The following is an 11,432-nucleotide window of genomic DNA, read 5'->3' on the forward strand; positions in this document are numbered from 1 at the left end:
GAGTGGTTCTTGTGCCAGACACAAGATAGAATGTCCTACCCCAATGAAAGGTGAAAATTTTATTATTAATTAGAGAAATTATGCTTCCGTGTGTGTTTACCATACATTGGCCACTACTAATGTAGAGATTAGACAACTACCCCATGTGTCCCACATTGTCGTATAATATTATGATGAGAAGGTCACTGGAGACAGTTAAGATTCCGTTTGTACGTTTGTAGGGTCGTGGCCCACAAAACGAGTAAGAATTTTCACCAACTAAGCTTGATATTTGATAAGCATAAAGTCTTGAACCTTTTTTCTGGTCTGCTTTCCCATTCTAAACAGATCGAAAACATCTTATCTGGTGAGGAGTCAATTTGGTCTATTTCTTATGCAACCAAAGTATAAGAAGTATGTTGGGTTGTATTCATATAAATGGAACCAATTTAAAGCGAAAATGTCTCTCTCTTGAAATGACCTATTTGCCCCGTGTTGCCCTTCTATATTTTCCTATGAAAACATCTCCTAAATTTAAAATGGGACTGAGTTTTTCCTGTCTGGCTACGTAGCACATGTTAGCACCTCCCTGTTTTTATCACTCTTCTCCCACAATAGGGGTTAGACGACTAGACGTGTCAGTTCACAGGAGGGAGGAGATAGAGAAACACAAGGAGGTCTAACAGCATTATTTTTTCCCATTTAAAAAAGAAAAAATAATGATGCCTAGTTGCGTTCCTATGTGCAAGGGGCAAAATGATCGCCACATCCCTCCTGTTAAATGTCCCTGTGCATTTCCCCATTGACCCCGTTCTAATATAGGGGCCATGCGATCGGACAGCAAACCCTCCCCTTTTAAAATTAAGAGATCAATCCTAAAGTCAATCAGGTTGATCTCTCTCTCTCTCTCTGACACACACACACACTAACCCATGGAAATATCTGTGGTGGTTGTTTCTAGCTGGGGTGCCTTCTAGATGCAAAAACATTTTGACCTAAAACACAATTTAAAAATAAAAATTTCAAAAAAGCAAATCTTCATTTTGGACTAATGTATGTCCATGAAACAACAATCTTAAATTAAAAGGAAAAAAAGCAAAATTATGAAGAAAAATTGACCCCATTTTCTTAGTTTTTAGTATTTGTCATTAAGAACAAATTTTATAGATAAAACATCTCTACTTGTCAAATATGTTCATTAGTACATCATTTATTTAATCCCTTTAAAAAAGAAAAAGAGATACAAATGAAGCTTTTTTTTTTAATGGAAAGTTTTTCACAAGAATATAAATTTTATACGTAATATAATCTAAATGCCTAAACACAGAACAAAAGCAAGAGTGGGAGAAAAAGAAAATTACCTTCAAAATTAAAATAACTATGAAGTTGAGATATCTCAGATTTACCACATCAATATTCCACATGGCAAAAGAGGGTGTGTACACGTAAAGATTCTTCTCATAAATTGACATATACTTCTACCCCAAAATAATTTTTTTTGGACAAATACTAAAATTTTTTTCCCTTATTTTTAAAAAATTTATAAGACGATAGTTTTGTATTCTCAAATGAAGAAGAGAAAAATCCTTGTAAGTAAGAATACATCACATCATATTATATATATATATATATAAAGATTATGATTAGAGTGTTTAACAAAAAATAGATATGATTAGGCTATGTTTGGATGTTAAGAATAGCAAAAAAAATTTAAAATAATTAATTGAGGAGAGAGATGGACACATAATCAATTATTACATTTTTGCATCACCATGGATTTTTGTCATCATGATGCAATGATTGATGTATGTGTCTATATCTCTCTCCTCAAATTCAAAAAAAAAAAAAAAAATTTTTCTTCTCTTTTCTATCCATTTCTTGTCAACCAAACCTAGCCATAGTGAATTTGCTTACGAATGAGGAATATAGCTATTTACATCTGTGATTGGGTCAAACTCATAATTGTATTCTACTTATATTAATAAATGATTGTATATGAAGATATCATTTATTTGGTTTTAAAGTTTTATTTCTTATAGAATTCTAAGCTTGGACTAAGAGATACAATTGGGCCTTTCTTTTATGGAGTTCATCCAAATGTTTGGGTATTAATTGAACTATTGAATTAAGTGGTTCTACAGTTCTATTATTTGAAGGAAAAAAAAGGTTGTTTTGAAGAAGTGTATATGGCTTTTGTGTGTAAGGGTGGTTTCCTAATTTATGATGTGATCTGTTTTTAATAATGAATAATCATTCCATTTTCTCCTACAAAGGATTGCTTATGTCCATGATGAGATGAAATCTGTTTCACCATCAATGGAGAATAGAGTACATCCGTTTGTTCCCACACCACTCTCAGATCGATTACAGAGAAAGAATCCTCACTACAAATATATAGTGAAACCTAATATAGATAATTTATTGAAATACCCATATAACCCACACAAAAAAAAATCCTCTTGGTTGTCGTCTTGAACCCACACATGAACCTATCTGTTACTTCGTCGAGACCCCAATCACAGAAATTAATGCGCAAGGTAGACCGATTCCTCTATTCGACCCTAAGGGCTCTTGATGGTCCTTCAGAATCAGCCCACTAATACATATGACGGAATGCAGGACAATATACCTCCAACAACATCAACTTCATTACTAATAATCCGGATATCAATTATGGCCATTGGTATACTCCCCCCTCCCCCCTTTTCCTTATGCAAGTTCAAGTAATCAAGTTTCAACCCAAATGGAGTTTTTTCTATGTTTCATAACAAAGTTCTCATGAAAATAGAAGTTCCATTAATCAATTTCAAATTAGGGAGAATGTTCTCTGTGCCGCAACGCAGCCTGCACCCAGGTATATGAGCAACCTGTGCAGGAGGGCAAGGTGATCATTGCACCCACCCTCATGTGCCTGGGCACAAGCTATGCTGCGGCACAGAGAACAGCACCCCTTCAAACTATAACCTATTTTTTCTTTCTTGCCTGATTAACCGCTTACATCTCTTTCCATGATGTTGACTTTTTGAAAGTGGAACTTAGTGAAGGCAAACGCTACTCACGAGAGTCACGACACCTATTCTTGATTTGGGATTTTACACGACTATGATTTTGGCCTGTATCACATTGATTGTAACTTGTAAGGTGCTACGCATTCCTTCCCTCATTGATAAAAAGAGGGATAAAAAAATAAAATAAGGGAAAAAGAAGGCTATTTGGTCGTATTCCCTATGTCTCGAGACATGAGTGGAGAAATGATCACCCCACCCCCATATTGGATGGTTGGGCATGCGCTTTCGTTGGTCCCCACACAGGCGTAGAGGTCATGTGACTAAGTACCGGTCTCTCTACCAATAAAATAAAATCCCACAATGCTATAGTGGAGATTTTTACCTACGTCCTCTCATATAATGAGCTATATATCATTGTTTGAGGAATTAGTAAGGACCAAGGGTAAAAAAAAGTAAAAAAATCCAATTCTTTAAATAAAAAACAATGATAAATTCATTAGTTGCAACCCAATTTAGGGGTGATCCGGATCGGTATTGGCTGAGACCGATCCTAATCACTAAAACCATGATCTATACTAACAAATTCTCTCTCTCCTAAAACACAATATATATGAGCTCTCTAGTGAATGAATTCATCTTCCATCTTCTCATTGGTGAGGTTTCTCATTCTAACGTAATGGAAAACCTCTTCCCTTTTATAAAATTAAAAGAAATAGATAAATTTCTTTAAAACACACACACGCACACACTCTGTCATGATAGTATCTCATTGCCTTCTTATGTACGAAACTATTTTGCCATTTCATGATATTATCTCATTGCCCTCTTATGTACAAAAATGTTCTGTCCACCTCTATGCCGCTTGCTTAGAGAACCCTCTCTCTCAAAGAAATTTTGATATAAAAATAGGGAAAAAGGTTGGGCATGACGCCAAGGTGCCCAACATGTGTTATCCTCTTTGTTCTCCTTTTGGAAAAGGCCCTCTTGCCTTCATGTGTCTAGCCTTATGATTGGTGCAAAGCTGGCGACATGCCCAACCCTCTCCCTAAAAGTAGATAGGCCCAACCTGTTAAAATATCGATATCATGATCAATATCGTTCTCGATGGATACCAATACCAATACTGATACATATCAAACAGTTTTGCCCTCAATTTCAATAAAATAATTCATTTTTTGAACAGATTTGCCTTAATGAAAACCATTTCATCGATATAGGATCGGCCGATCGTGCAAGTATCAACATCGGGCATAGCCGATACCTGATATGCTAGATCCGAAACCGATATTTTATAACCTATACTTTCTCTTATCATGCTCGAGTCAACTGGTACAACTGGTTAATGGAATTTCTTAATACATTGCTTCAATAGCTTTACTGAGTAAACATTTCCATGGAATCTTTCAATTCAAACATTAAACCTGCGACCGGATAATCGGGTTGACTTGGTAATATGGACCGGGTATGGGTTAACGTTACACTTTTTTTTTTTTTTTTTTGTTATTTATAAAAAATGAGTTAACGTTACACAGTAGTCTTACAGATGCTCGGAGAGAAAATTGTGGGAAGGGGGGTGAAAGGGAGATTGCTCCATATGGTGAGGGTTTATCTGCTAATACGCAATTTTATTTTATTTTGAAAATGAAACCCCTCGCCGTCCTCCGAAGCGAAGCCAGCTGAAAATATGTACCAACCGTATATACGTAGCCGTGTGGGCCCCACCAAGCACAAAAATTCTTCAACGTCTTCTTCAACCCCATGTGAAAAGGGTTTTTGAAATGGGAAACGGAAATGCAGAAATTTTCTCTTTGAAACAAAGGCGATCTTCTTCTCCTCTCCTCACGGTTTTGATCACAGTAAAACAAGCAAAAGTCCATTTTTTTTTCTTTTCTCTTTCTCTCTTTCTTAAAGCTCTCACAATCTCCACTTCAGAGAGAGAGAGAGAGAGACAGGGGAGAGAGATAGTTGAAGGATCTCGGTGAGACGACGCCGCCGGGCGCGTATCTACGACAGGCAGTGCCGGAAGACTTAGCGAAGGGGAACAAAGTTCAGGAAATTTGCAATGTCTTCACTTACTCCGGGGAGTTCTCCGGCTCCCACATCAACACCTGGTACTAACTCTACGAATACTAATTCTACGACGCCAGCGCCTCCCACTCCCGTAACTCCTACCGCCTCTCCATCCCCTCCTCCTTCTAATCCTTCACCTCCTCCTTCGCCGTCTCCACCACCTCCCGCAATGAACTCTCCGCCCCCTCCATCCATCTCAAATGGCTCATCTCCTCCGACTCCCTCCCCTATTATCTCTTCCCCTCCTCCACCTCCCTCCCCTGTTATCTCTTCCCCTCCTCCGCCTGGTAAGTCTCCTCCTCCGCCTTCCCCGCCACAACTTTTCTCCCCGCCGCCGCCCCCTTCTCCTCCTTCTCCTCCATCTCCTCCATCCAGCTCAACATCCAGCTCAACATCGACTGCTCTCATTGCTGGAGTTGCGATTGGAGGAGCCGTTCTGATAGCTTTGTTGTGCTTAATGTTCATCTGTTGTAGGAAGAAGAGGAGAAGACATCCTGAGCCCATGTATTACTACGGACCGCCCCCATCTGGGCCGAAAGGTGAGACCTTCCTGGCTAGCTGGAGTTATTTGTTACTTATTTACGACGTCTTCGGATTTAAAAGCTCTGTTTTAGTTCAATTCAAAATTGGACATTTTTCTTTCTCAAATAATGGGCTTTGCTGTGGAATATTGATCGTCCTCCACCCCTCCCCTCCCCTGTACTTTTAATTTCAATTTTGAACTTACAGTGCCAATGCTACTGACTATGTAATAATCTGTGGATCCAAAATTTATATTTGAAACCTGCGACGTTTATGACTGTGTGTTCAAAGGATTTCATGTCGAGGGAACATTGTGAACCTCTTCTTTTGGTCAGGATTGCACGGAAAATTCAGTTGGCTCTTGGCTTGCTTCTTGTTTTGTTTATTCAATACTTAAATTTAACAAAATTTAATGTTTATAAGCTTTAACTTCTTAATTATGGGAGAATGAAATTTTAATTTGGAAATAAGAAATCGAGAGAGAAATTTGGTTTCTCTTCCCGATTCCCATGTACACGTTTTGGACTTTTTGTATGTATTATTGATTATTGATTGGATTCTCTTATGTGATCATTGTTATTCTGTATCTGATATACCAAAATTGCTTATTCCTTTCTTGGTGGTGGTCAATGTATTCAGATGGACAGTATGGTGGGCAGCCTCAACAATGGCAGCACAATGCTCCTCCTCCAGAGGTCTATGCTGTCACAATGCCACCAAAACCCTCTCCCCCTCCTCCACCAGCATTTATAAACAGCAGTGGAGGATCAGATTCCAATTATTCAGGATCTGAGAACACAGTACCACCACCATCTGCTGGCATTTCATTGGGTTTCTCAAAGAGTACATTCACTTATGAAGAATTAGCTATGGCAACAGATGGCTTCTCAGATGCTAACATATTAGGTCAAGGTGGTTTTGGATATGTCCATAAAGGGGTTCTTCCAAATGGGAAAGAGGTTGCAATTAAGTCGCTTAAAGCTGATAGTGGGCAAGGAGAGCGTGAATTTCAGGCTGAGGTTGAGATTATTAGCCGAGTACATCACAGACATCTTGTTTCATTAGTTGGATACTGCATGGCTGGATCCCAGAGAATGCTTGTCTATGAGTTTGTTCCAAACAACACAATGGAATTTCACTTACATGGTATGTCTTATCTTGCAGTGAATTATTTTTCCCTCTTTTCTATTTTTGTACTTCCAGAATGTACATCACCATCATGACCATTAGTCGGTCATATTTGAAAAATTAAAAGAAGAAAGCAAAAGGAATGAAAGTTTGAGTTTAAAATTTTCTTTTCTCATCCATCTATTTTTTATGTTGTTCTGACGAGTTGCAGGAATTTGGTAGTCCTCTTATGTTCAAATTGATTGTTTGTTTTTCGTTGCCATTTAGAATCTTTGATCTATTTTGAATTTTTCTTTCTGCACAATATTGTACTAATTGGGGCATTCAAGTTTATGGATCATCTCTTGACTCTTATAGCATGCACTCTGTTCATAAAGTAGCTTAGTCTCTGCTTGTTATTGTCAGTCATTAATTTGGTAACAATGATCTGATCAAAAGGAAATAAGTTTTTGCAGGAAAGGGGAGGCCCGTTATGGACTGGCCATCTAGACTGACAATTGCTCTAGGCTCTGCAAAAGGACTTGCATATCTCCATGAAGATTGTGGGTTTCCTTTTATTATTTTATCATGATAACTTTTAAGAGGGCGTTGGGCTTCTCTAATCTACAGTGTTGGTTGGAGTCAATCTCACAAAATATTTATGTTTGCAGGCCATCCTAAGATTATTCATCGTGATATCAAGGCATCTAATGTCCTCCTCGATTTCAAATGTGAGGCAAAGGTTGGATTCATATCCTCAATTTTTTGATATTTATTATACCGGCCTAGTAACTGCGAAGTCATTTTCAGTAATATTTCTTTTTCTTCAATTTGTGATTACATGAAGAAGCTTTCTTCATGTCAAAGATATGATTGGTTATTTGATAGGTTTCTGCTCTTTAGTTGCCAACTTGCCAGTTGCCACGTCAAATTTTATCGGTGAAATGATAAATTTGAAGTAGATTTCTTTATGAGGAGATGAAAAGAAAATTATAAGAACAGGAGAAAACTACGCTTGACTGTTCTAGTGCAAAGATCCTTCATTATGGTGTCTGCTGATTTCTATTGTTAACTTCTTTAATGAACTATAAGTTTTTTCGCTCAGGTTGCAGATTTTGGGCTCGCCAAATTCTCTTCTGATGCCAACACTCATGTTTCCACCCGAGTAATGGGTACCTTCGGGTAAGATCAGTTTCCTTTCACGGTCTCTGCTATTGGCTTCTTGCTGTTATTTGGAGATGTAGTTACCTTTATTGATAAATTGCAACAAACTGAAGAGTCCTAAAGTCCTGATATTTCTTCTTAATAGTCATAATAATCTTTGCTTTTATCAAATTACCCATATTTATTTTCTCTTAGACTATGTATTTGCATTGGCCTGGTCTATGTTCAAAGTTGTCCATTCACCATTTGGGTCCGTTATTTGGAGAGATGTGACTCTTATTACAGATTGGTTAAGGCAGGCATTTTGAAGATCTCTCTCTCACACAGTTCCTTTTCTCCCCCCCCCCCTCCCCTTTTCAGCTATCATGATAATCACCATTGGCAGTAGTTTGACCATAATATTGAATGTAAATTGTGAGGTTTCTTGGTCCAATTAATTCATTATTATATATTGGGTATAACCAATTAGAACCAGCTGGTTGTGACTGTTAAGTCAGTAAACATCAAAATTCTCTCTATTGGTTCTATTTTTCTCCCTCTTCTAAATACTGATACACTTAACACCGACAGGTATCTGGCTCCGGAGTATGCAGCAAGCGGGAAACTCTCAGATAAATCAGACGTCTTTTCTTTTGGTGTCATGATGCTAGAGTTGATTACTGGGCGTCGTCCTGTTGATTCAGCTAACACATTCATGGATGATAGTTTGGTAGACTGGGTCAGTATTTTGTTGCATAGCCTATTATTAGCCATCACTGTTTTCTCTTCCCAAGAGTTGTATAAGCTTCATACTTCTATTGCATACACATGGTTCTAAGACCCAAATAATTATGATCTTGGAGACTATAGTACTATGTAAATATCTCTCCAATCCGAATAGCCTTTTGTCTCAAACTAGATTTAATGAAATGTTCTGGCATGACAGGCAAGACCTTTACTTACACGAGCTCTAGAAGATGGCAACTATGACACCCTTGTTGACTCACGACTGCAGAAGAATTATGACCCCACTGAGATGGCACGCATGGTTGCCTGTGCAGCTGCTTGTGTGCGTCATTCTGCAAGGCGTCGACCACGCATGAGCCAGGTAATTCAGCTTTGTACTTAATGGTTGTGGAGCGTAATGCCTCATTACAATGACAATTATCTTCTTGGCTTGAGTTGACATAAGTTTGTAGAGACTATCTTCACATTCTAGATATATTTTCCTGTAGTCAGCCTTGTTACTAATGTACCTTATGGATTGAAATGGAGCAGATTGTCCGGGCGTTGGAAGGAGATGCATCTCTATCTGATTTGAATGAAGGCGTCAAACCTGGACACAGCACAGTTTATGGTTCATATGGAGGCTCAGATTATGACACAAGCCAATACAATGATGACATGAAGAAATTCAGGAAGATGGCATTTGGTGGTGGCAGTCAAGAATATGGAGGAAGCAGCGAGTATAGTGGTCCACCAACCAGCGAGTTCGGTTTGTATCCATCTGGGTCGAGCAGCGATGGTCACCCAACCACACAAGAGATGGAGCTGGGAAGGATGAAGAAAGACAGACAAGGGTTCAGTTGAAGCTCTTGAAACACTGGTGCATGCCTGTTAAAATGAAGCCTCTATTTCAGCATATGCCCCAATCCCTTTGTATGTTGTCTTAATTGTCGAGAATGACAAACAACTTGTGTCGCATGAGGTTATCATTCACCATTTGTTCATCCTTTTTCTTTCTTTTCTTTTTTGTTTTACTGGTTGGGAGATTTTCATATTGATTTTTTTGTAACTATTAATCATACTAAAGCTACTGGGTTATAAAAATGAAAATAATTGACAGATCTATAAAACTAGCAAATTCGTTTTCTTGTATAGAACTATAATCTCAATATTAGCTTTTGGCTGGGTGGTTCAGATTTGGTGGTTTTTTTTTTTTTTCTTATTGACTACAGAGTTGTTTGGAGTTTTGATTCTTCTGGAATAAAAACGACCAAGAAGTGTGAGTTGTCTGTACATCATGACTAGGCCAATTTTTCTCAGCAGTTGAAGAGGCCATTTTGGGCTGCTACTTGCTCTGTTAACAACCTGTGCCTTTTTTGTTGCCTCTAGTGAATGAAAGCATCTCCAATTCTCTTTTCTTCTCGGCACATCTGTCAAATATGAAGTCTCTAAAGCATCATGGTTTTAAGTAATAGTATCAGTCAGGCCACCACCGATATGGATACGATACCGATTAGGCTTTATTAGCTCGTATTGGGCACATATCGGCCGTAAATTCAAGAAAGTGTCACTTTTTGACCTATATTTTTGATTGATAGCGGTAACGAATATGTATCAACTGATACATTGATACGATACCGATACTTGGAACTATGCTAAGCATAGGTGCTGAATCCCAGGCCCAGCCATGGTTTGAGGTATCAGATTAGATAGGCTGATTTTGTCCGGATTGGATTGGTTTCGGCCAAGATCGATCCCGATACCAATCTGATCCAACTGTAAGGACAGAGGTAAAAATATAAAAAAAAATTAGCTTTTTTAAATAAGAAAATAGGGACAAAAGTGTCATATTTACCCGACTTCGGGGATCCTGATCTGTATTGACCGATGCGATCCAACCGATACCAAGATAACGAACCATGATCCCAGCTGTAAAACACTTAGAACCACCATTTATAGTTCCAGTCATAATTGACAATCCAACCCTCTAACCCACAGAATGCACTGGGTCGGACGATTGGAATCTCAAACCTCACCAATCATATTATTGTTGTTTGTTGCAAATTTGCCCATACGACACTGGCGGTGACAGCCAAAGAGGGCGGCTAGGGTACTAGGATGGCGTCCCAACTTCAAAAGGAACATCTGATTGGGAGGAATGCAGCTACCACTATGCCAAGAGGCGCTTCCCGCCATCAATTTGATTTGATAGACTGTGACTAAGGTTACAACAGGGTCCGGTTGGCAGGGCCTTTTAAACACTATCCTAACCCTAAGTGACCCGCCCTGATTCAGGCTCAGAAAAATCTAACTTTGACCTATCCTCAAGGTCGGGCTGGGCTGACTTGATTGGCCTTGACCATGGGGGGGTGGGGAGGGAGATGCATGGGCTGGCCAAGCTTGGAAGATGAGAAAGAAAAGAAGAAAGAACATGAAGAAGAAGATAGGGTCAGATTGGGCCGGGCTGGGCTCAGCTCAAGGTCTCAACCACGACTTGGCCCTGCCCTGACTCAGGGCTGAAAATTCTCAAATTTGACCTACCCTTCGGGTTAGGGAATCTCAACCCAGACCCTAGTAGAGCTCAGGGCGGGCTCAAGCTGTTAGGCCAAACTTGCACCCCTAGTTGTGACTTTAGTGATTTGTGAACTACTTCGTAAAAGATCCATTTATCTTCCTAGTTTTGGTGGCCCATGAGGTACCTAATCTCACTAACCACCCTTTTATTTTTTTTGGTAAACAATCTCGCTAACCCAGAGGCACAGGCAAAGAAAGGCTAGGGGTGTTAAAAGTTAGATCACATTGGTAGGCCTGATTTGAAACGATCGGTTGAAGCCTATGATCAGCCTAATTGATTATTAAATGTGTCGAGATCAAACA

General features: G+C 39.0%; 1 pseudogene; it reads left to right on the forward strand.

Moving 5' to 3' along the window:
* Window positions 1-5,049: 5,049 nt before the first annotated feature.
* On the forward strand, window positions 5,050-9,428 carry LOC122654884 (annotated as a pseudogene).
* Window positions 9,429-11,432: the final 2,004 nt, after the last annotated feature.

Source organism: Telopea speciosissima, chromosome 3 (assembly GCF_018873765.1).
Source record: "Telopea speciosissima isolate NSW1024214 ecotype Mountain lineage chromosome 3, Tspe_v1, whole genome shotgun sequence".
Taxonomy (NCBI): Eukaryota; Viridiplantae; Streptophyta; class Magnoliopsida; order Proteales; family Proteaceae; genus Telopea; species Telopea speciosissima.